The sequence below is a fragment of the Perca flavescens genome, chromosome 21, assembly GCF_004354835.1.
Source record: "Perca flavescens isolate YP-PL-M2 chromosome 21, PFLA_1.0, whole genome shotgun sequence".
NCBI classification, from domain to species: Eukaryota; Metazoa; Chordata; class Actinopteri; order Perciformes; family Percidae; genus Perca; species Perca flavescens.
The window spans coordinates 14,671,927-14,696,848 of record NC_041351.1 but is presented as its reverse complement, the minus strand read 5'-3'; the positions used below and the strand labels follow the sequence as shown (position 1 = coordinate 14,696,848).

General features: G+C 39.7%; 1 long non-coding RNA gene across 2 annotated transcripts in view; it reads left to right on the top strand.

Moving 5' to 3' along the window:
- Positions 1 to 19,294, top strand: part of LOC114548269 (uncharacterized) — a 96,802-nt gene extending 77,508 nt beyond the window's left edge. Inside the window, exons 4-5 of one of the 2 annotated variants that reach the window (XR_003691339.1) lie at positions 18,996 to 19,029; positions 19,103 to 19,294. This is a non-coding gene — a long non-coding RNA (uncharacterized LOC114548269). Of the gene's footprint in view, positions 1 to 18,194; positions 18,369 to 18,995; positions 19,030 to 19,102 lie in introns of those variants that run through there. The other variant, XR_003691340.1, reaches the window with a different exon arrangement.
- Positions 19,295 to 24,922: the final 5,628 nt, after the last annotated feature.

Below are 24,922 nucleotides of genomic sequence, written 5' to 3'. Positions count from 1 at the left end.
GGGGTGGATTTCCTTGTTGTGGCAGTGCCATGGCTTAGTAAGGGAAAGCGATTGATCTTTAACTGGACGGTGGGGTTGAAGCCCAGTTAATAGCCATGCCATGCTGAAGTGTCCTTGAGCAATCCTGGGGTCTGGTGTTTTTCTAGTTTTCAGCCTGCACTCAATATAATTAATTATGTCCCTGTTTTTTTCAGATAGTGGCTCCCTTTTGGGCCTCGGCCATCATAAAGTCACCACTTAAAATTTCTCAACTGGGGGACTGGTCATGGACTTTTTTCAACAGGTACCATTGAGATCCACTTGAGCAAGGCACTCCAGCTGCCCAAGTGGATCTGCTTAGTGGCCAGCAGTTAGGACTGGAGACTGGGCAGCTTCCAGATTGAATGAGAAGCAGAGAGCTGAGAGAGAAATCGGTGTGCTCATTTGGGTTTTGGCTGGGTAACCACAGGTCCACCATAACCATAAGAGTCTACAGCCACACTTCTGTAAGGCTGTACTTGGGGCTGGGTATTGTTCAAAAAGTTTTGATACCGATACCAATACCGTGACTTCGATACCGGTTCCTAAACAATACTTTTTTTTTATACCAATTTTATTAAACAAAAAGGGATGACAACATTACACATTGCGACACTAATCGTTTTTTTTTATTCTTCAGCTCCTACAACGTGAGCCCAGTTTCTGTGTGTAACCTAGTTTTTTCTTTAGACAGCCAATCACAGACATTATTAGATCTTGGTATAAGCATGCTGCCTGCTTATTGGCTCGCTGACGCTGATGAGATTTACTCCTTAGGTATTGAAATTGGGTATTGAATGACGAGGCATTTTTTGATACTCAATACTTTAGAGGCAATTCGATCGGTGCCTAAAAAGTATGCATGAATGTACCTGGCTGCAGCCCTAGCTGTACTCAGGTACAGTGATGCTTTGAGCTAATGGCTAATTGCTAAGGTCAGCATGCTAACACACTCACAATGACAATGGTAACATGCTGATGTTAAGCAGGTACAATAATGTTTACCATGTTAACAATTTAACTTTAGCATGTTAGCATTTGCTAATTAGCGCAGGTGAGGTACAGGCAAGAAAGCTACTAAAGAAGGAAGTAATTACATCACTGTGTAGCGTGTCAACGCACGTTTGTGCCAAGTAGTCAGTAGGGGTAACGTTAGCCAGCTCTCTGGATATTTTCTATTACTGTCAGGAGGTGGCACTAAACGCCAAATTTTATATGCCTCTATAAATCTGGACCTCTATCACTTACCGGTAGGCTACTTCTTACTTTGTCAATGAACTAAGTTAGAAGTTGCATTTTTGTTTTAGGAGTGCTTTAAGGTCTTGATCACTATGTTGGCTCAAAAGTTTCGAAACTTTGAAAAAGAGTTTCAAAGTTCCTTCTTGAATCTCACCAAAATTAATTTTGTTCATTGAGTAGCTGATTTGGTGCTTTTATCATCATCATCATCATCATCATCATCATCATCTCCTCACACGATCCTTATCAGCAGATGCAGTTCTCAACTGCTGTTTCTATGGTTATGAATGAACTTTGAACCTCTGCTTTGGTAATATTATGGCTGGCACTTTGACCAACTCGCATCTCCTGGTCAATGACTGACTGACCTGATTTTTTTGATGCCCATTAATCTGTCAGGGGAAAACAACTCACACAGGCAAAAAAGACACAAAAGTGAAACCGATAAGCCAACGGAGTGGCACTGTTTTCCAACGATAACATAATTTGAACGTTGGATCACCTGAGCCAAGATAATGAACTGAACTAATATAGATAATTGAATTTTGTATCACCCTCAGTTACAAGTTCACCTTCACTACCTCCATTTCCCATCTACCTCACGGCCAGGATATGAATTTAATGATTTGTCTGTCTTTCGTAGTTGCCTAGTCTCTTTCTCTCCTTCCCTCAGGTATCCGTCCCTCCTCCCTTTGTCCTTCTCTTGCTGACTCTGTCGTGCAATCTCTACCTCTGTCTTCCCCCTTCTTGCCATTTTCTTTTCTTACGCTTTCTGACGCTACTGTTCTCGACACGCACGCACACACACACCCACACAAAGATACACAAGGTATAGGTGTACATGCCCATACACAGAGGTCCTCAGTAGACATGCACACACTTAGACACATAAACTTAGACTTTGAACAGTGAAAGATGGGTGTTAGTGTAATTGTGGGTGTAGCCTCTCCATGTCTGATGATTGATTTTTGTCCTGAATTAGGAGGTGGTGCTGTGTGTGTGTGTGTGTGTGTGTGTGTGTGTGTGTGTGTGTGTGTGTGTGTGTGTGTGTGTGTGTGTGTGTGTGTGTGTGTGTGTGTGTGTGTGTGAGAACTGTGCACACACACCTATGCGACTATATCGGAAATTGCCAGTTGTTGGGCTGACACCCTACAATGCAACTTGCTAAAATGCTATGTCTTATCATTTATTGAACTCATCACCTAAACTAAGACACAACGAGGGAGGAATACGTATAAAAGGTAGAGGGGAGGGCAGGACAAGAGATGAAAGCGCAGGATGCCTGAGAGTGAGAAAGAAGAAGAGGACGATGAGTGGACCAGGATGTGAGAACGGAGAGTAGATTGACAGGGGCAGTGAGATAAAAGGTGATTGACAAGGGAAGAGACAGGTAGAGGGAGGAAAGATGAGAAAGGGGAGCTGTGGGAGAAAGACGGAAGAGGGAATTTAGGTTCTTACAAATCTATACAAGTCAGTTAGAATTCTTTTTCAAGGCCTCTTTGAAGTTGAATGGGTGAAACATTAATACAAATACATTGTTGGGGGCTAAGATATGTTTTTAACTTTCTGTAAATTTCCTGAAAACCCTAATCAGTCAGGATTTATTGCACAGTTTCCATCAAGACATTGTTTAGTGGAGGTGGTAAATATGCCCCACCACTCATTGGAAAACAGGAAATAAAAAAGCTGTTCATTACTTTACTTTCTGCTCACATAAATAACACATTGCCATATCTGTGTGAAATAGTTCCCACCTCTGCCCTTTTTACCTGAAAGTATCTCTTAAAGGACAATTCCGCCGCAAAATGAACCTAGGGGTTAATAACCAGTGTACGTGAGTTGATCTTTCTCTGGGATATGGTTTCATGATGATCAAATGTGTATGTAGCTTGAAACAAGCTAGCGCTAATTAGCTTAACGCTAGGCATTCGGGGCACTGGTAGAGTAAAAATAAATCACTATTTTATACCACTAACAAGGCTCAAAATAGCACCACACTTCAACGGTAGCATAATGAGGGTCCCTACATGTGAACTCCCTGCCCGAACTATGTTACTGGTTACTGGTTGCATGGCGTTTGACTGATCGTGACTGTTTTCCCAAGATGGCGTTTGCCTGTATACCTGAAGGTACTGTCTTTAAAAAAAAAAAAAATCTTTTTTATAAACTGTCTGTACACTTACAAAGTTCTCAATGCTTCAGTTTAAATGTAGGGACCCTCATTATGCTACAGTTGAAGTGTGGTGCTATTTTGAGCCTTGTTGTTTAGTGGTATAAAATAAGGATTTATTTTTACTCTACCAGTGCCCTGAATGCCTAGCGTTAAGCTAATCAGCGGTTCGCGCTAGCTTGTTTCAAGCGACATACACATTTGATTACCATGAAATCATATCCCAGAGAAAGGTCGACTCGGTACACACGTTATTAACCCCTAGGTTCGTTTTGTTCCGTAATTGTCCTTTAAAGGTCTATTTATTTCCCGCCTCCACAATAATGAAAACCTTGAAATGCAAATGTAGCACTAGACTTGTTTTTTTTGTTACAGTTTTGTACAACACAGACTTGTGTTGTGTTTTAGAACACAATGATAAAAACAGATCATATTTCCTGTCACTATTACTTATAAGACAAACTGCCAAAAACTGTATCTGATATGGGAAAATAATAGTATAGTATTTAGTTTCCACCTAAAATGCACATCTGGGATCCTAACCTATGACTCTGCCCTGGTTAGCTAATTAGTTGTCTGACCTTACCACTGCAGTGAACTACAACAATTAGGTTTAGAGGTTTTCTTACAGTAGAACATTAATCTCATGATCACACACAAAATTACAGCACACATACAGTAGCTACTCATTCACTTTCTCCCACACACATACTCATGTACTGTACAGTCTCTCTGCAGTCCTCTCAAAGTTATCCCCCCTCTGATTTTCCCTTTATTGCTGACCTCAGCTGTCACATTATCACAGAAATGGAGGAGGAATTGCGTGAGTGTGTCAGAGAGTAGAAACGGTTCTTTGTCATTATATGTCCAAAGGGGCTCTTTAACTTTTCAAACCATTTTAGGATGGGATCCACCTGAGAGTTTTAGTTTTTTTTTTATCCCAAAACCCATCTTATGGAGACTGTCCTCCTTTTTACAAGCATGTTAAAATGGCTTATGGAGTGGAAATAGTGTGATGTTCTCATAGTACAGTATACAGTTAGGTAGCTTTAACTGTCCACCACTTTGGTCCAAACTGAAATATTGTTTTTTTAATGAAATTTGGTACATACATTTATGGTGCCCAGAGGATGCATTCTATTGACTTTAGTGATCCTCTGATTTTTCCTGTAGTGCCTGTGTCTTCACAACTATTAGATGGATTGCCTTTAATGTAAATATTTTGTTGCTGGGATTGCCTGCCCACTGTGCGCAGTGCTTGTTGGTTGCAGACCGACTCATCCTGGAACAGGTCCTACACGCTGAAACACTGGGAAAAGGATCTCGCCTGGCTCTTGAATGCCCGCACAGTCCTATCTGTTCCCAGATTCCCTTCTACTGATGGATAGTATTGTGACTTTGTCCAACTGGATTGGCAGCTGATTACAGTCAGGATTTCCGATGTGGAGTACCATAGTGTAATCTGCACAGATGCACAGTCCAGAATGTTTGAACTCCGTCTCATCACTGTGTGAGCTGTCAATGCTGCAGTGCTTCTGAGAATTGTTTACATATTTCAAATTAAGCATTTTGATCAGAGTGGAAGTCTGCATGAACCTTGCTTTTCTTTATTTTGGTGACACTTATATGCTATATGGTAACTTATGAAACATATCCTTTACGGTATTGAGAATTTAAATGTGTAGGCTCCCCTTGCTGTATATTTGGTGTTCAACAACAATAAGCAAAGGTGAAAAATGTTACCATTACCTCATGAGAAAAATTGGAGGATTATTTCTTCACAAGAATTTACAGAGAAAAGGAGGAACTGACAAAAAAATCCTAACAGTCTAAACTGAGAATGTAAACATGGTTACGCATACTTACCATCAGCATGTAACATTGTCACTGTGGGCATGTTAGCATTCGGATGTTAGCATTTAGCTCAGAACAGCCTCACAGGGCTGCTAGCATGGCTGTAGACTTGTTTTTACGTGATAACAAAGCATAAGGGGTTGTATATTATAAACAAACAACCATACACACATGAAGGTGTAGACACACATAAAGTGACAGACACTGCCTCAGATATACACATACAGTACACGCATCACTATGATATAAACTCCACATTATGCCCTCCACACACACATTTATAAACTCATGCATCATTTTACTCGCGTATAATCCCTCTCTCCATCTCACACGCACAATTTCTCTGCCTACCTCTCTGTTTCTATTTCTCTGACTCGACCCAAAACACACACACACACACACACACACACACACACACACACACACACACACATCTCAGCTGCCACGGTGACTAATGAGAATATGTGACAGGGCTGGCGGTAAGTGAGACAGAGAGGAAGTGGAATCGAAGACACCCAGATTTGTCATTGAGGAAATGAAGGGTTACAGGGTTCAGCTCTTACCACTTCCTTCTGCCTGACCAATGGCTGATGAGTATTTAGAATAGACTTAGCGACAGAGGGGACCAGATTGCAGAGAATCTGTGGTGAATGTGACCTGCCTTTTTTATACCCGTTGATCATTATCCAGCTTGCTTTCCTACCCATTCCTCTCTTTCTTAATATGGATCTGCCTCTCTTAGCCTGCTCTGTGTCATCTCAATCACTCTATCTTTCTCTCCCCCTTTGGTTTTCATTTAATGTATCTTCACCATCACTCACACTTTGTCTCTTTACCATCTCTGTCTCTGCCCCTTTTTCATTATCATCTTTCCCCCCCGTCCGTCTGTCTATTCCCTCTACTCATCTCCTCCTTTCTTTCTATCCACACGCTCACTTTTCTTTGTCTATCCATTTCTCATGTCTCTTTTTCTCAGGTGGCAGAGCAGATTAGTGGTTAGTGAGACCATCCCATTACTGTAAGGTTACAGATTCAATCTCCGAAGCAGACTGTGTGCACACCAGCAGCCGCGAGTCCTGTCAACCTGTCCTTGAACAGGATGCTGAACATACACCCGTGCAGTAATTTGAAGTTTCTCTGGGTAAGAGATCATTGCCAAGAAAGTATTTTGGTATGTAATTTAGTATTACTGCCCTTGAGGTTCTCCTCAAAGCATTCATCTGATTTTGACTGTCACTTAACCGTTATTACAATAAACCACTATTTACTAAAGTAAGGGTTGGTACTCATAGGTCTACAGTCTGTTTCTAGTAAGTCTCTAATATACTAAAAACATACATAGATTTTTTATGAGAAGAAACTACCTTTTAGGGCTTCAACTATGAATAAATTATTTTATAAGTGAATAATCTACCAATTTTTTTTTTTGCTAATCGTTACAGCTTTACTACCTTTAATCATTTTAGCCGCTCCCTCATCAAATGAATAATTTCTACACACACACACACACACACACACACACACACACACACACACACACACACACACACACACACACACACCGTTTTATTCATCTGGCACCTGGTGTTGCTATCTGCACCAAAACCTAATCATGGCCCAGTTTTGCTCCAAATTTTTACTGATACCTGTCAGGTTGATTTTGCAATATTCTGCTAACCAACAAACAACAATTACGACTGATAACAAAGCTTTCTTTGGTGTGTGGGTATTGATCCTGATCTAAAGAGAACCTTTATGTGATCAGCAGTGCATACATCTGTGGTGGCCCGGGTTGGCACTCGGATGTGATTCTCCCTTGTAAGCGAGAACACCTTTATTTAGAAGAAAATACTCTGTTATCATCTCATCATATCAAACAAATGCACAAATAATCTTGTAAACCCAGAACAAAATGAGGTTTTGTTTTCTTTCTGCCAAGTGTCCTGGAAGACAATTTGTCACATCCTCCTTATCTGGCTTCCAAACCTCTATCTTTTGGAGAGAAAATATATTTTTCCAAGGTGGGGATAAAAGGCAGCTTTGACAAAAAAAAGATGAAGATTGTATGAAGCCTTCTAGGAAGCAACTGTCAAATACTTAAGGTCTAAAGAAGCACCTTTGAGGGAGAGTATTTATTTTCTTGATAATTATAAATTGATGTATGTGAGCGGTCTACAGCTTCCCTTTAGGCTAAATTTTACCATATAAGAGATGTGTTTGTGGGTGTGTATGTATGTATCCATCCCAGCATGTGCTCCCAAGCCACGGCTTTCATTAAACTGGCTATCTTTGATTAGGGTTACGTTTCATGTAACATGCAATAATAATGGACTTTGTTAGAAACAATGTGCCTTCAGGGCTCGGTTATTACACTTGTTTCTGTACTAACAGGATTACTATCTAATAATCACTCAAAACAACTGCAGTAGTGTAGAATTTGTTTGCAAAAAGTCACTAATTTGAAACTAATTTCACTAATGAGACTGAGTTTTATCCTTTTAAAGTCTTTTAACATTTTAAAATTAACCATTAAGCCATTAGTTGGACATAGAAACCGAAGACGAAACCAAAGCATGTTTCTCTTCTCTGTGAAGGACAGCTTTGTAACCTCTCTGCGGTTGAAAATTGTCTTTGTCCTTGTTTATTTCTCTCAGTGAGACCATATCAAATGCACATTAGGAGGCCCACTCCTCATTTCTGTTGTTCACAGGGAGCGGCAGTGGAGTAAAAGATGGATTATATCTCGGTGTGTTGGCATTATCTGCTTATACAGAGGGACGTAAACATGCACGCTCTGTGGTTAGTGTCTGTGGTTAGTGTGTCTGGGAAACAGACCGACTAAGACCTGTGAAAGTGATGCCTGTTGTGAAATCACTGCTGTGGAATGGAGGTCACTGTTTTAGCATTTCTTATTGTACTCTGAAACAACCAAGGAATACGGATGCATGAATAATGTATTCAGAGATAAAGTTATCACGTCTGATGCTGAGCCAATGTGCAACTTATTATTTCAGGAGGTGATTGACAGATAATAATGACAAGTGGTATCATGGATTGGTTGTTTGATGTCACGCACTCCTTTGATGTTCGGCTAGAAGGAGAGAGATCAAACGTAAACAAACATGGATGTACAGAACCCTAACAGGAAAGTGGAAGTTCTTACTTGGTAATTAACTCACTCAAGTTTGTTTAGAGGAACAGTTTGCCACCACTGATGTGATGTTAGGTCAAACCTGCATGTTAGTTGTATTTGTTAGAAACAAACAATGCAACTCAACATAAACATTTGTTTCTGTAAGTTCCAACTGGTTTTAACAATATTCCACAGCATGACACACTGGGTTAAATTCTCCCAGCCAAGTCAGCTAAAGACATGTGTGTGTGTGTTTCCCTTGTTAACAAGAAAAAGGAAGACAGCAACTATGAGCGCTAACTTACTTGTCAGAGCGTTTTTTTGCTTGCTAGACAAATGTGCAAATGCAATATTGAATGTACCACTATAATACATGATAGCAAAACAAACCGTGTCTTCAGTTTAGGCAGTCGGTTAGAGTGAATTGATACAGTTAAAATCCGGTTACAGAAATGTTGACACACGATTTTGTGAAAATGCACTATATTTATTAAGGATGCACCAAACCCAGATTTTTGGGGTTTGGCTGAATACCAAAACCCACTGGTTAAAATTCTGCCGAACCAAATCCGACTACCATCCTCAGTCCATTAACACAGTAAACACATTAATGAAGTAAACAACGTCCACAGCAGTGAATCTTTCATTTTATTTTAACTGTAAAAAAACAAAAACGAATAGGCAACATTATGCCAGGAATACAAGTGGGAAAAACTATTTTTGACAAGGCCAATGTTTACCCTATCTCAAAATCCAATATCCAAAAGTTTTTCAAAGCTTTTTACATTTATAATCCCTCAAAGTAGGCTACCCCCAAGTATACACTAAAACCTTTCAATTAAAGTCCAACAATTTTTATCTGAATAGGTTTGGTGACTTATCTGATGCCCATCGTTCGGTGAAGGGCTAGCAAAGCTGGTGATGGTCGTCTGCTTATAGGGCTGGGTATCGTTCAGAATCTTTTGATCTGGTGCCAATTTCGATACCTCAGTTTTGATACCGATTCCTAACGATACTTTTTTCGATACCATATGTTTTAAAATCCATTTCAACATCAACAAAAATACATTAAACACAAAGCTTTTATTTTCCACCTTAATTGTGAATCAAAACAGTTGTCAAAATTAAAAAATTCTGGTAAAACTGCTCACTCAGAGTAACATTAATAAAAGTGCCTTGCAAGCTCAGCCTGTCAGTCAGTCATCATGGCAGAGAAACCACCGTTGTGGCTGCTTGTCTAAGAGGAAGTGTAACGTCAACAGCACCGCGACCACTATCGGCTCGCCATTAATATCATATCGCAGCAAACGCTGTCTGCATGAAGTTTTAAAAAACTGTAACCACACTTGAAACCAACCGTGACTCTCTGTGATTTTAACAAAACTGCAGACAGTTTACTCCGTCCGCACCTCTCCGTGTGCGTGTGTGTGTCGGTCGGAGCTCCGCTCTGTGTCAATATGCAGAGAGGACAGATAAGCTTGCGCTTACGCGCTCAGACGCTTTTGGAACCAAAATTTGTCACCGAAAGATAAAGAATTTTTCGATACTCATAGGATTGGAGTATTTTTTTCAATACCATAAAAGTATTGACGTTCGGTACCCAGCCCTATCTGCTTAAAACAAATTTTTAGCAGTGACTGTCCTTCCTTTGCCTGAAGTTGCTGCATTTTGGCTGCCGTCTGTTGATTCCTTCATGCACAACTCGTATTCTTTTGGATTTTTCATATGCAAATGTCTTAACGGCGGCGAAGTTGTGTGTTGTTGGTGGGTCCTTGCCACCACAACAAAAATCTGTATTGCAAATTGAACATGTAGCTTGACTTGAATCACTGAAAGTACTGCCAGACAACATTTTTTCTGCTCACGAGTTCCATTTTCTCACAGCCTACTGCATTGAATGGTCCACCTACGTAAACACCTTCCCGTAATCAACGGCGGCGGCATTACGTCGACTAGCGCAGCGCGCATAGTGCAAGCGTAGAGTCAGAGTATAGAAGTAACAAAAGGCGAAACTCAATAGAAAGTTGTGTTGCGTTCAGTCCAAGATGGCTTGTTACTTCTATACTCTTTGGTAGAGTTCGGTTAGGTGGAAAAAAATTCTAAGGTTTGGCAGAAACCGAACCCCGTCAAAAAGCCCAATATTCGGCCAAACCTGAACCCTGGATTCGGTGCATCCCTAATATTTATGCATAGGGAGGAAAATATTCTGGGTAACCCAGTGTTTCCTTTAGGATTTTTTTTTTTTTAGCAGTGGAGGCAAGTCTTTCCGAACAACAACTGTCCCCTGAGAGAGAGAGGGGTAACTCCAGCCCGTTTCAGAAAGGTAACTTAACCTCAGAGTCAGTTACTATGGTAACTGAGTCTGTGAACCTAACCTGGTCGGGAGCAGGTTTTCTTCTCTCAGTCTCCTCCCTCTGACACAGCGCTCTTTCATTTCTTCATTCATTCATTCAGTCTGTATCCGGTGCATTTTAGCGCAGTTTGTTATCTGCATGAATAATAAACAGGGTTGGTTTATTAACTGTGTTAGGCAGACTATAACACGTTTTTTTTTTTTTCTCAAAACATGGCATTTCCTTTTGCCGACGATCCCGCTGATGAAGAAGCTGTATCACTTTGAAGGGAGTTACACATACGTCGGGAGATGATATTGAGGCCCCGACTATAGATGTATTTTCATTTCCAGATACTAGCCTACCTATTTGAGCGGTATCGTTTTTCTTCCCAGTCGATCAGTTGTAGCCTACATAACCTTATCCATCCTCATATCACTAACGTCACCCATCGTGGACATGCTCTACATCCCAGCACATTCTTTGTGTCGCATTACATTTTTAGCAGTTTTCTTTACAATAGTGGTGATGCAGAGCATATTAGTAAAGCCACAAAGCGCCGTCAGAAGAGTGTGACTTGCTCTGAAATGTTTTTTAAACGTTTTTGTAGTGTTCCCTGGACACAAACCAGTAAGAACCATTAAAAAGGAGTTCCACAGTATTGCAGGTGAATTATGTAAACCTTTTGAAATAAAAGATTATGAATTATAATTCTGTTAATGATGGTGCTGCACCCTCAGAATTGGATTAGTAGGCGTAGGACTTTGTCACCCGCAGGATTGCAACTAAATTAAATAGATTATAGGTTCAATACCATTTCAGCAGTAATATTATACTTATGATTAAATATGAAATGAATACACTATATTGGAACTTACGCATTTACTCTAGCAGAAATTTTCTCCCACAGAAATTCTCTCTTTTGCAGCAGTGTTGCTTTTTTAACTAAAATACATGTTCAAACTGCTTAATGTGGCATGAGTATTTCCGCCAACCAGTTTGTTTACGGTTGTTACCATGGTGAATCGTAGTATCATGGCTCCATTCATGCTGTCTTTTTATAGTGGTGGTGCACGCGCTTAACTCTGAGTGAACCTACTCTGAGTCTATTGAACCAACTCAAATCAGCTGTTCTGGAACCGAAAACTCAGTTTCCCATCTCAGGGTGAATCAACTCAGAGTTCAGGGTTAGACTCAGAGTTTGTTAAACCTCCTTCCTGAAACGGGTCCCTGGACAGTTGGAGTTGTGCAGCCTGTTGCCTGCAGCTCACTGTGGCTGCGGCTTCTTGTTCCATTACTCTGTTTGAACAATTCAAAATGATGTAACTCAATGCAGCTCTGACATGATGTTAAGAGAATGTAAGGCTGTTATCAATGTGGTAAAATTACATTCGATTACATGCATGCCTTGTTTCCTGGGATTCCATCGTGCATGCGAAGACAATTTAAATCCAGTTCAGGAATGGCAGAGCCCGCCACTAGCAAGAAAACTACTTTGTATAAAGGTAATTACTGAATGTAATTGCATTGAATGGCTATTGCAGAAAAAATGTAGACCATATAAAGTATCGAAAACAGGGTTTGATTTAATGAAAATGGATTGTAACTTTAAAATAGAATTTTAGTGCAGAAAATGGCACTGGGAGTACAATGAGAATATTAAAAAGTATGAACCCATCATAAATATATAGAATATACTATGTATTAAAATACTGATATGCATTATATACATAGTTTAACTCATTAAAATGTAAATTCCTTTCAAGAGCAAATAATAAAACCTTTTTAAAAAAGTATAAATAAACTTGCCCTATGTCACACCACACTGCAGGCACACATATGGATATATAGTGATTTCTTTTTCTTTGTTCTTTTTGACACTCATTTTCTCTCAGCGTCTCTTTATCAACTTCCCCCAAATGCTGCTTATTGTAACCCCCCAGCAGCCTTCTTCTTTATTCCTTGATTTTCTTTCTCTACCACCCTCTAAAAGGAGAGATGTATTGTGGGGTTGTCAACATGACTTCTTATTATGGGGCTAAGTAAGTGTAAAATTGACTTTCAGCCAGAATGTGACAACTCACTGAAACCAATTGTGGTGAGTCTGCAGGGTTGCGTCTCAGTGCGTGTGTGTGTGAGAGCATACCATTTTTTTGTGTTTCAGCATATCTGCTTTTGTGCATCGTGCAAACATCGATTGTAAAAAATTCATCTTTTCTATTGGGAGATCTACTGGGTAGACAAGGATATCATTTGACCCTTTTGATTAATAGAACTATATCCCTGCCCTTAAACTACTAAAACAAAGTGGATTTGCACAGAAACAATGTTTTACTCCATTAACATCCTTCACTTGTCAACATTCTACTGTAACTAATTTCCAGATCAATATGGCAGATTACTCTTTTCCAACCCTGTTGTTCATTATTTGACAAAAAGTAGACATGCCAGTGCATTTGAAGCCCCGCCCAGTGTGATATTCAGATTTCTATATTTTAGCTCACATTTATTTATTTACACAAACATTAAACAGGACACATTGTGAGTGATTCCTGTTGCAGATGTCCAATCCTTCAGTCACTTCCTGACATCAGCCTTGCAGGAGTAACTTCCAACCAGGGCCACACACACACACACACACACACACACACACACACACACACACACACACACACACACATACGCCGGAGAACGGTAACGCACTGTGAGCTGGAGTGCTGCTCACTGATGTACACCACTATGGCGTGCAGTTGAGGTACTCCATACAAGGTTCAATCAATTTGAACTTTGACCCTATTTTGCTGCTGGCCTTTCAAAAGGCAGCCTACAGTATGAACTTACATGAACTGACATAAGAGGAAAGTGGAGGTGGAGCAGACATATACAGGAATACTTCAATGGGAAAACCAATTTCCTGTGTGAGTGCGTGCGTGCGTGCGTGCGTGTGTGCGTGTGTGCATGTGTGTAAATTCCCAGGGGAGTTGTTCAGCAAAAGACATGATACATACTGTAGTGTTGGTATCCAAAAGTATTGAACGGTTTCCTATTAAAACAAGAATATAGTGTAGACGTTATTGTACTTGAGAGTTCAAAATCTGAGTTTTACAAGCAATGTACAGAGCCCACCATGGTTCAAAGGCTGGAAAAAATATAAAAAATATAAATTTCTGTCTTTAGATTAATACTCTTTAAAATCCATTTGGAAGAATGCTCAGCAAAGATGTGTTCATAGGAAGATTTGAACGTCCGATATAAACAAAATTTAAAATAAGAAAAAGGGTGTGTTTTGATAGATTTGATGTAATACAATTTGTTAGTATCTTTATTTCTTGATCATGCACAACAAAACAAATCATGCAAGAATTAAATCCGCCTTCCAATATCATGGATATAGACCGTGCATGCCTAAACACTTAAGCACTTCATTATTTAATGGAAAATAATCTCAAAATGAAATGGCACAACGTGGTGTCAACCAGGGGCGTCAGACTGGGGGGAAAAAGGGGACTGAGTACCCAGGGCCCTCGTGTGAGGAGGGCCCAAAAAGATTCTAGAATAGAATAGAAAATGCCTTTCTACAGGGCCCAGAATTTTGTGCTACGCCCCTGTTGTCAACATAAATACAGCGCTTTCAAGCCGGAGAGCGGAGTTCACTTGGCGGTGAAAACAAAATACTTTCACCCAGGAAACGCTTGTTCGGTCCTCGGGAGTGTTTTAATCCAAATCCGATCTTTTTCCTAAACTAAACGAGTAATTTTTGTGCCTGAACGTAACTGTCGCATGACGCCAACTTGTTCTGCTCACGCCCACTACCATGGCCCATGAAAGAACCGCCATCTAACGGTGCCTGTACCCGGCACGCAGTCACAACTGCCGCTGGTAGCTGGCGTCCCGGAGCTCTGTAGCGGCTAAATACAGTTTATCGTTCTTAGACTGTGTTAACGTTACAGCGCTTTACTTAGTTTAAAATTCTTCTATTTTAGGTATGTAATTTAGATATGGTCTAGGCTATTGTGAAGTAGCATTGATCACTTTGAGGGTGGGAGGGAATACATTTCGTCCCCACCGGGAATACAAATAATTGTGCAGAGGAAGGGATATGTAGACCAGAAAGGGGGAAATCCCACGCATCCCCCCCACAAACGGATTACAAATCCACAGAGCCTGGAGCACATTAGACAAGGCTAGGTAGGTAATAGCTGCTGAAAGAAAACTGTCATTAAAGCAAAGCAAGATTTGTATTACATGTGTTAATCAGAGCATTCACAAAAATCACTCAAAATCAGCAGGGGGATGCGCTTAGAAAAATGCTGTTTACACCGGTTTGCAGCTCTTTCTGGTGGGGGGGGTGTTGATTAGCTTGAATTTCTAATTCAAGCTAATCAACTTAATAGTTTGAAGCAGGACCTCCAGTAGTTGTATCAAGCAGCTTGTGGAAAAAAAAAAATAAAATCATAACAATCAACATTTAGGTCATTATAATTATCGGATCAGACCCCGTATCAGCGGATACACAATGTTAAAGCACTCGGGTCGGTCATCAGGGCCAAAATAACTTGAGCATGATATCCCTAATAATCACTGATTAATAGCACTATAATATGGGTCCAGTATGCAAAGCAATATGCATTTGTAGCAGATAGTGTAACTGTTTGAGAACAGCAGTACATATGAATCTGCTGGAGATCCCCTAATGTTTCAACAGGTGTACTTTAAATGTTTTCTCTAACTTCGTTGTTGTTATAGGAAAGTGGCATCCTCCGTCCTCTATCCTCCTGTTGTTTTGTTGTGATTACCAGCTGATAAAAACAGCAGTTGGTGTCATATGTGCTTTTCTGAAAAAGGTCAGCTGTTTTTAACTTTTGAAAGCGCTCTGCTCAGCCAAAAAAAAACAGCTTGGTACAAAGCTTTTGCAAAGGGCAGCCAGATTCTCATTGTTTTTAAAAAAAATTTAAAAACAAAAAAAGAAACACACACACTGCAAAAAAAACTAAAAAACAACGCTGTGTTTTGGGACACACAAGCGAGATGGATGTCTGTATTAAACCGGAGAGGGTGGAAAAGATATGGAGAGAGAATAACCAAGAAATGTGAAGGAGATAAGTAGAGAGATAGAGAAGCGAGAGATTCTGTGGGGTAGATAGAGACCCAGGGCCAAAGTGTTTGAGGGAACTAATGTAAGTGAGGATAGAAAGAGCTTTTGAGTCCTGAATAGTCTAACCAAGTGAATGAGAGCGAAGCAGATAGAGCCAGACAGAGAGGAGGAGAGATTGCGGATGTCATGTTGACTGATGAGCTGACATTTCCCCTGCCCTCGCTAATGTTGTCTCACTGCTGACACTGCTACTGTATACACACACACACACACACACACACACACACACACACACACACACACACACACACACACACACACACACACACACACAAGCTCTAGTTTCTATCTTTATTGAATCTTTCTCGCATTTACTTTGATACAAATGTGTGCTCCTGCTCTCATCCACAGCCCCTCTCACATGCTTATACATGGTTTTCCTCCCTTGCTGCCATTGATTTTTTTCTTTTGTTCTCAACACACACACACACACACACACACACACACACACACACACACACACACACACACACACACAGAAAAGATGTATTGCCTTTACCTGCAGATATCAGTGTTTAAAATCTAAGCTGTAACAAGTATAGACTTGGTTCAGATTGTCTATGTGCTTTTGTTTTAGGACAAAGTCAAACAGTGATGTCTCTCTTTTCTAACAGCATGTCTGCTAAATAAACCAGACCTACAGTAATTAAGTAATTTATCATAAATGATCTTGAGTAGAACATGAAAAATCTAGGCCTGCAACCTATTTTGGGCAGAAATTTATGAAACCAACAAAAAGACTGTACTTGCAACTGCCTGATGTAGAATTATGGGTCATATTTGTCTTTCAAATCCACCCGTTGCCTATATATTCACACATTGTCAATTGCAGGTAATATCCAGATATCCCTGTAAGTAATCCACATTAAATTCTGATTCACCATTAAATGAGTAGAATTGTACTGCTAGAATGTCATGAAAATTAAATGGTTAAAGACAGAGAAAGTATCAGAGACAATGTAATAAAAAGTTTCAGTGTGAGTAGAAGTGCAAAAGTGATAATTGGTGAGTCAAAGGTGCAGGAAAGTAAGTTTTTAATTTGGATGTGGAAGTGGCTAAATTTACACATCTTATGGAAGTTGGTTCAATCTCTGTGCAGTGTAGTAGCTAACTCGAGATGTAGTGTATTTCTGACTTTAGGCACTAATTGGCGACTGCAGGATTTATATTCTTCAAGCACGTAAAAAATGTATTTTGGCTTTCACTCGTGAAGTGATTTATGAAATAGTTGGAGCACTTCTTCTTGTTCTTATTGGAGTTCTAGTTTTTGCACTTAGAACATGTTGCAGTTATCCAATAATAACAATAATCTCTAGATCTCTGGACAACTTTTGATTATGTTCATGAAACTGAAAGATTTAGTTATTGACTGGATAGGGCTGCTGAAGCTTGAGTCTGTTAAAACACCAAGATTTCTTACTTATTTTTTTATTTTTTATTATTGGAGTCAAACAATACGTCTTTCATCTTGTTGCCAATTGAGAAATACAGAGGTTTCTTTGTTCATCTACCCAGGTTAGTTAGTTTGTTAGTATAATATGCATTGATAGTGAATATATTACCACTGTTATTATTATCTTGCAGGATTTGTACTAAAGGGAGCATAGAGTAGTGGTTAAATTAAAAGACTCCCTAGAATTGAACCCTGGGGGATTCCACATGTAATGTAACATTTTAACCATGGTACACAATCTTTTTTTAATCTCGCAGGGTTGGACCCAAATGAAGCTCATATATATATCCATCCATCCATCCATCTTTGTCCGCTTATCCGGTATCGGTTTGTGGGGGTAGCAGCTCCAGCAGTATATATATATATACTCAACATAAAAAAGAAACGTCCTCTCACTTCCAACTGCTTTTATTTACAGCCAAGTTAACGTGTAAAACTTTGCATGAACATAAAAAAATTCAACTACTAAGAACTAAACTGAACAATGTTACACAGACATGTGAGTAACAGAAATGGAAAAATGTGTCCCTGAGCAAGGGATGGTCAAAATCAAAAGTCACAGTCAGTATCTGGTGTGGCCACCAGCTGCATTAAGTACTGCAGTACATCTCCTCCTCATGGACTGCACCAGGTTTGCCAGTTCTTGCTGTGAGATGTTACCCCACTCTTCCACCAAGGCACCTAAGTTCCCCCGACTTTTCTGGGGGGCATGGTTCTCGCCCTTACCCTCCGATCCAACAGGTCCAAGACGTGCTGGGATTGAGATCCGGGCTCTTCAATGGCCATGGCAGAACACATTAACATTATTAATTAATTACATTAACATTACTGTCTTGCAGGAAATCGCGCACAGAACGAGCGGTATGGCTGGTGGCATTATCATGCTGGAGGGTCATGTCAGGATGAGCCTGCAGGAAGGGTACCACATGAGGGAGGAGGATGTCTTCCCTGTAACGTTCTGCAACTTTTGATTTTGACCATCCTTTGTTCAGGGCCCATTTTTCCATTTCGGTTAGTCACATGTCTGTGAAACGTTCAGTTTAGTTCTTAGTAGTTTAATTTTTTTATATTCATACAAAGTTTTACGCATGTTAAGTTGGCTGAAAATAAAAGCAGTTGAAAGTGAGAGGACGTTTTTTTATATATATATATATATAAAATCAGACTGAATTGCCATTTTGTTTTCATTATTCAGTTCAACGTGTTCATGTTGGCCTTTTTCTGTTTTGGGCAAGTGAGATGGGAGTAGGTATTTTGCTCTAACCAAATCACACATCACTACATTTTTTGTCAAAACAGATAACATTTGTCATGAATAACAAAGACATATGCTGTTAAGTTGTTAGCCTATTTCTGTATAGGCAGCATTTTACTGTCATTATTTTTCATGGATGTATTTTTTTTGTTGGCTTTGGTACAAGAACATGACATCCCCATTATTGATCTTACCTGACTGGCCTGGGGTTGTTTTTTCAATCTCTAAGCACAATGCCAGACCTTTTTAGATTGCTAAAAAGATGTGGGCAGTGATTCAGAGGTCAAGCAATGGAAATGTAATAATAGTGTCTCAAGAGTTCCACAGTGATTAGCAAATAATTTGAAACTTTTCCATGAAACCTAAAACTTGCTTTTCCATCTAGGTTGTCAGAGAACGGTAATGTGAGCTGAATTCAGGTAGGACTTGTGCACACCTCCTAAAACTATTCCATTGAATGTTAAACTAAATTCTCTTTTTGTACCTTTGAAGTTGTGTAGGCTATGATCAAGGACTGGGCTGTGAGCTGTATGTGCTATCCTTCATGACCCAAGGGCCTACAAAATATATTCATCACCTTTTACAAAGTAATAATAAGCACAACTGTCAAATCTTAAAATATAATTATGTTTATTTCCCGAAGAGCTGGAAGGTTTTTAAGTCACAAGGTTTTCACCCATTAATGCAGCTATTGTGATCTATAACAATACAACACAATTTGGCATGTTGGTATTTTATGTCCCACAATGCTAAAAAATATAATCAATAATCCCCAAACTGAACAGTCTTGGACGTCTTTATTTTGTTTTATTTATGGGGAGCAAATAAGGTAGAATTAGTCTCCTGAGTGATGTAATTGGAAGATGCTGAATCCTTGTTGTCTTAATTAAAGCTCAGTGAAAAGACAAAAGAAAGAAAATTAGCATGGCCCAAAGCCTTTGTGCACAACACCATCAGGAACATGAGCTTTTCAAGCTAATAATTATGTTGATTGTTGCTTGGTAGTCTGAACCATGCTTTCTGAAAGCAAAACAAACCATTACAACCATCATCAAGGGAAAGGGCAAACTCATCACTCAATCAGTCACACAGAAGTTAGGGACAAATCACAACTCCGATAAAAGGCATGTAAAAAAGAGAGGAAGGTTACCTGGGTCCTGACAGATCCTTTGCACTCATCCCTGTACCATGTACAGACTGCAAACACCAAAAAATTAGTTTACTCTCAGGGAGTATTTTTAAAGGCTGTTAAATTGTTATGTTTTTTGTATTTGTTTACGTCATTCGCACAATTATATCCAGTTGATTAATGGTAGAAATAAATACTTATGGATGTGAATGCAAATCATCAACATTAACACTTCTCAAAGTTGTCTTTTAACTGCCTGAATCATTGTTTATAGTAGTGCCTTCAGTACCCTAAATCATCCCGCCAAGCACAGTTGGTCCAAAATGCTGCAGTCAGATGAGAAATAAGAGAACTCAACTTAACTTCAGTGGCTCCTGCTCACAGTTTAGGATTGATTTTAAAATGTTATTGATCACATTTAAGGCACAGTTTGGACCAGTGCCCAGTCAAAGATCCCAAGGCATCCCAAGATCCTTTTGCTCATTTCAAATTTGAAGCTGAAGACTAATGCTGACCTTACACTAGATGATATTTGAAGCAATTTCATGGTTTGGGATATCTTTGAATTCCTGTTCATGAAAGTGTAAGAAATCAGTGGAAGTTATCTATAAGGGTGACAGAGACTCATATACTTAATAACACTGTTTTGGTAGAGCTTTATAAATGAAAAACTGAGGGCCATCACACATTTGCAGAATGTTTGTCTAGATTTTCTCCTGTTCTTCATTTGTATGTCTCCCTTAGTGGTGGAAATAGATTAAGCAGATAAAATCAATCATGGGATCACTCTTAAAATATAATTTACTCAAAACGTGTGTCGGTAAATATGCAACGGTATTTATATAGGTAAACAGGATATCGTACCCACACCAAGTTAAAATGATGGGTGTTGTCTACCACACATGCTCCTCATATGAATATGTATTAGGGCTGGGCAATAAATCGATTTTATTGATTAACTCGAATGTGTAGTTAACGTTGATTTGTTAAAATGAAAATCGGTTTTCTCCTTAACATCCGCCGACGCTCCCCTCTGGGTTCCCGTAGTTCCGAACGGCTCAGCCCTCCCCCGTCCGCGCGTTTGTCATAGAGATACACAAACAACATGGCAGCGACAGGGACTAACATTCATTCTTTTCTTAACTAGTCGTTTCATTACTTAGTTAACCGTAATCTCCGCCAAAATGACCGGCAGCTTGTGGTGCTCTGTCCACGGCTGAGAGTCACCTATTCTCAGAAAACTGAACCACCAGCTACAGCTGACCTGACGGAGCACCACGCGGAGCACCAGAGCTGGTGTTGAGGAACTCTGTCGCGGCTCAACACACCTACTAAATGCTGCTGATACGACCGAGCTGTGACGGAGGTCTGTAGCGGCTTAAACAACTAGCAATCGCCGCTCTGTAGCACGGAGCTCTTCATCGAAATTCTTTTACCGCTAGCTAGTTACTACGAAGGAGCTTGCTACAGGTATGCTACATTCATGAGACCATGGGATGTTAATGTACGTTAGCAACAGGTGAAAATAGGGGCATGGTTGCGCGATTAAGTTGATTTGAACTTTTAGCGAGGAACGAAACAGCTTTATCCTTATCTCACACATCCGTTTTGTTGTTGTAGAATATATAGCATAATTATATAATTTTGTCATTCTTTCGGGGGGGACGGGCACCAAAAAAAAAAACAATGGTAGGGAAAACACAGAAACCAATTTATATTTACAAATAATTGGCATGAATAATCATAATGGTATACCTGCCCCATGTGTGTGCATGTGTCTATGTATGAGTCAAAACAAAATAAGTTAAAACTTGTTTTGAACAATTTCTTTGTCATCTGCAGATTGAATTTAAGTAGGGGGGGTCGATTTAAATCTTAAATCGGATTTTTTGTGAAAAAATCTGGGATTTTTTTTTTAGGCCATATCGCTCAGCCCTAATATGTATAGGCTCAACCTTGGGGGGCAACGGCCAATATTTCGGGGGTTCGACTCTCACACACACACACACACACAAACACACACACTGAGATGACTACAAAAGCACTGGCATGTGTAACATGTTTAAGGAAAGAAACATACACTTACTCATACAAAATTTGTTTTGTCATACATGAAACACATTCTCATTCTCACACGCAGTAGTGGTAGTGTTAAGTGATGTGTTTCTCTCTGTTGACTGTTGTGTGACACCTATTTAAACCGTTCACTAAAATCCTCTGCTGCTGCACCATGAGACAGACATTAGTCACTTTTATCTTCACACAAATGCTGATCACACACGCACACATGCACACGCACACAGTTTTTCATGTGGTGTGAAACAGCTACTGTCTGTCCTCAGAATATATTTAACCTCATTCTAGCTGGGAGGAGAGGAAAACACATTCATACACACGCTCATTCATCATTTCTTTCTCCACGTATGTAGACCTGCACATTCTCTCTCCATCACTTATTTCTCTAAAGCTAAGAGGTCACTGTCTGTGTGTGGTAGATAATAATGAATTATGGTTTTTCGGTACACTAATACAGTCAAAGGGGTTAAATCACATATTCAAATGACTGTCTATGATTGTGTGTGTGTGTGTGTGTGTGTGTGTGTGTGTGTGTGTGTAATCTGCTGATGCCAAGTGTTCATTTGACAGGCCATAAAGATAGATATCTTCCCATTACCTTCGTAATCCCATGACCTTTACAAAGTCAATCAAAATTAATTTATATTTTCTCAAGGCTTTGAGCTGACGATAATGTCACAAGATGGGAGGTTGTCTTTATACTAAATATGTATTTCAGATCTTAACTGTGTAAATGTCCTCGCTTTATTAAATCTAATTTGCTAACTCTGAACCTATTCAATTTTTTAACTTGATTGGCATTTCTTTTGAACTCTGAATGAATTCTGGATCTTCTGTAGCAGCTCGAAATTGGTTCATGCATTTTAAAATGTCAAACTGTGATGTTTAAATTTGAACCCTCACAAACTTTTGAACCTTAAAGATATTTGCACGGAAATGGATTATAGTGTGAAATAATGGGATGTCCACTCCTTACCCCTAAGCTGGTAAAGCCTCCAGTTTTATTGGATTCTTTTTGGGAATTTGGTAATGACTCGAGTGTATCTCACGTGTAGAGATTGATTTTGGTTTCTCATATGTATAATGGAATGTAAGAGGCTTTCAGACAATTGAAACGAAAGTGGTGGGATTCCAGTGCAAATATTTAAACATACTTGCCCTCAGTACTCTTTTACAAATACATTATCTTGTAAAACTTCACTGTACAGTATATATATTCAGTAACTAAACCCTTGGAGCTTACAAGGTCTTCATATGGCAGAAACACATTAACATTGCAAAATGATTTCTGTATCATAAAATAATCCTTTCTAAATAAATTATTTCAGTGTTTGAATCCTTAATTATCTTCTGTAATGTACAAGTTGAATTTGTGTCTAATAATAAAACATTCTAACAAGGAATAAAAAAAGCCCTGCCTGATGCTACAAGAAATATAGCACATTGCATATGAGGTTATGTAAGGATGAGCCGTGTGCCTCATTAGCTTTAAAACAAGACTAAGACTCTACAGTGTTGTCTATGAGGCTGTACTTAGGCACAACAGTTCTTGGAGCGAAATGCTAAGGTCGGCATGCTAACATGCTGATGTTTAGTATTGCGTCAGGTTTATGTCATATCTTGCGAGCGCGATAAAAAATATAATTTCTCACATGCAGATATTACTGTTTGCGCACCAATTCAACAATCAAGAGTTGTACAGGCAGCTTGAAACAAAACATAATGAGAGGGAAAGAATGGCACCTGCATGTATAAACTAAGCATCACGCGCACAGAGCAGCCTTTGTTATGAAATGTTGGTGAATCCTTGCCGATGTATGTACCAATACAGCCTACCTCTAACATTAGAGCTAATGTTAGCCTTAACTAACATGGCTGTTGTTAGCCTGGCCAGCCAGTCTGATTAATCCAGAAACTGAAATGTTTCATGACGTGGTGTATGATGTGTTGTTAATGTGTGATCACGTTCTACTAATAAGTTAAACATGCCAAAAACAATATAAGTATTTGGTTAGTTGGCTTTTAAATTTATGTTATGGATTAATCAGACTGGTTACGTGCTGCCAGTCCAACATGCTTCTATTCCGACCTGCCGCTATTCCGACATGCTGCTATTCCCTAACCCTAACCCCTAACACTAACCCTAATGGAAACAAAAATTGTCGGAGTGGTGGGACGTTTGAAAACAATGGAAATGCTGCCACTCCGACAATTAGACGTCAACGTCGGAGTGGGGGTATGTCGGAATGGATGGCGGAACCCAATCAGACTGGCTGGCCAGCTAAACGATAGCCATGTTAGCTGAGGCTAGCTTTAATGTTAGAGATAAGGGTAACGTTACATTGTGTACATCGGCAAGGATTTATGGACATTTTAAAAACATCACACATATCCCAACAACCGGCTTCGAGAGCAGAGCAGAATCAACTTCAAGAGCAGAGTTTACCCGCGAGAGCGTGTATGCCCTCCTGCGCTCGCACAGAAGACACTCACAGGCGCGTGGTGACTGCCCTGTGTGCGTGCTGCTTAGTTTTATACGTGCAAGGTGCCATTCTTTCCCTCTCTCTGTGTTTTCTTTCACGCTCAATAGCTGCCTGTACAACACTCGGTTGTTGAATTGGTGTGCAAAGAGTAATATCTGCGCGTGTGAAATTATATAATTTGCTCGTGAGCATGTTTTATCGCGCTCGGGAGATATGACATGAACCTGACACCATAGTTTGGCAAGTGTAATGTTTACCGTGTGCACCACCTTAGTTCAGCGTGTTAGCATGTTAACATTTGCTAATTAGCACAAAAGACAAAGCTGAGACCAACCGGAATGTCATTAGTTTTAAATATTTTAATTAGAAATATTGAACATTTCCAAATGAAAACAGGATGTGATTAGACAGTTACTGTAGGTAACCACGGGTTCAATCTCCAGCTAAATCTTATTTTATTTGTTAAAGTTTTAGTTGATTATTTTGTGTCTGTGTGCTAATCTTAAAGCTATAGTGCGTAGTTTCTGTCGCCCCCATGAGGAATTCTAAGTAACGCCAACAAAACTGTCGGCGCGTCCACATGATACAGCCTTCCGTGATTGCGCAAAGCCCCCACCCCTCCTC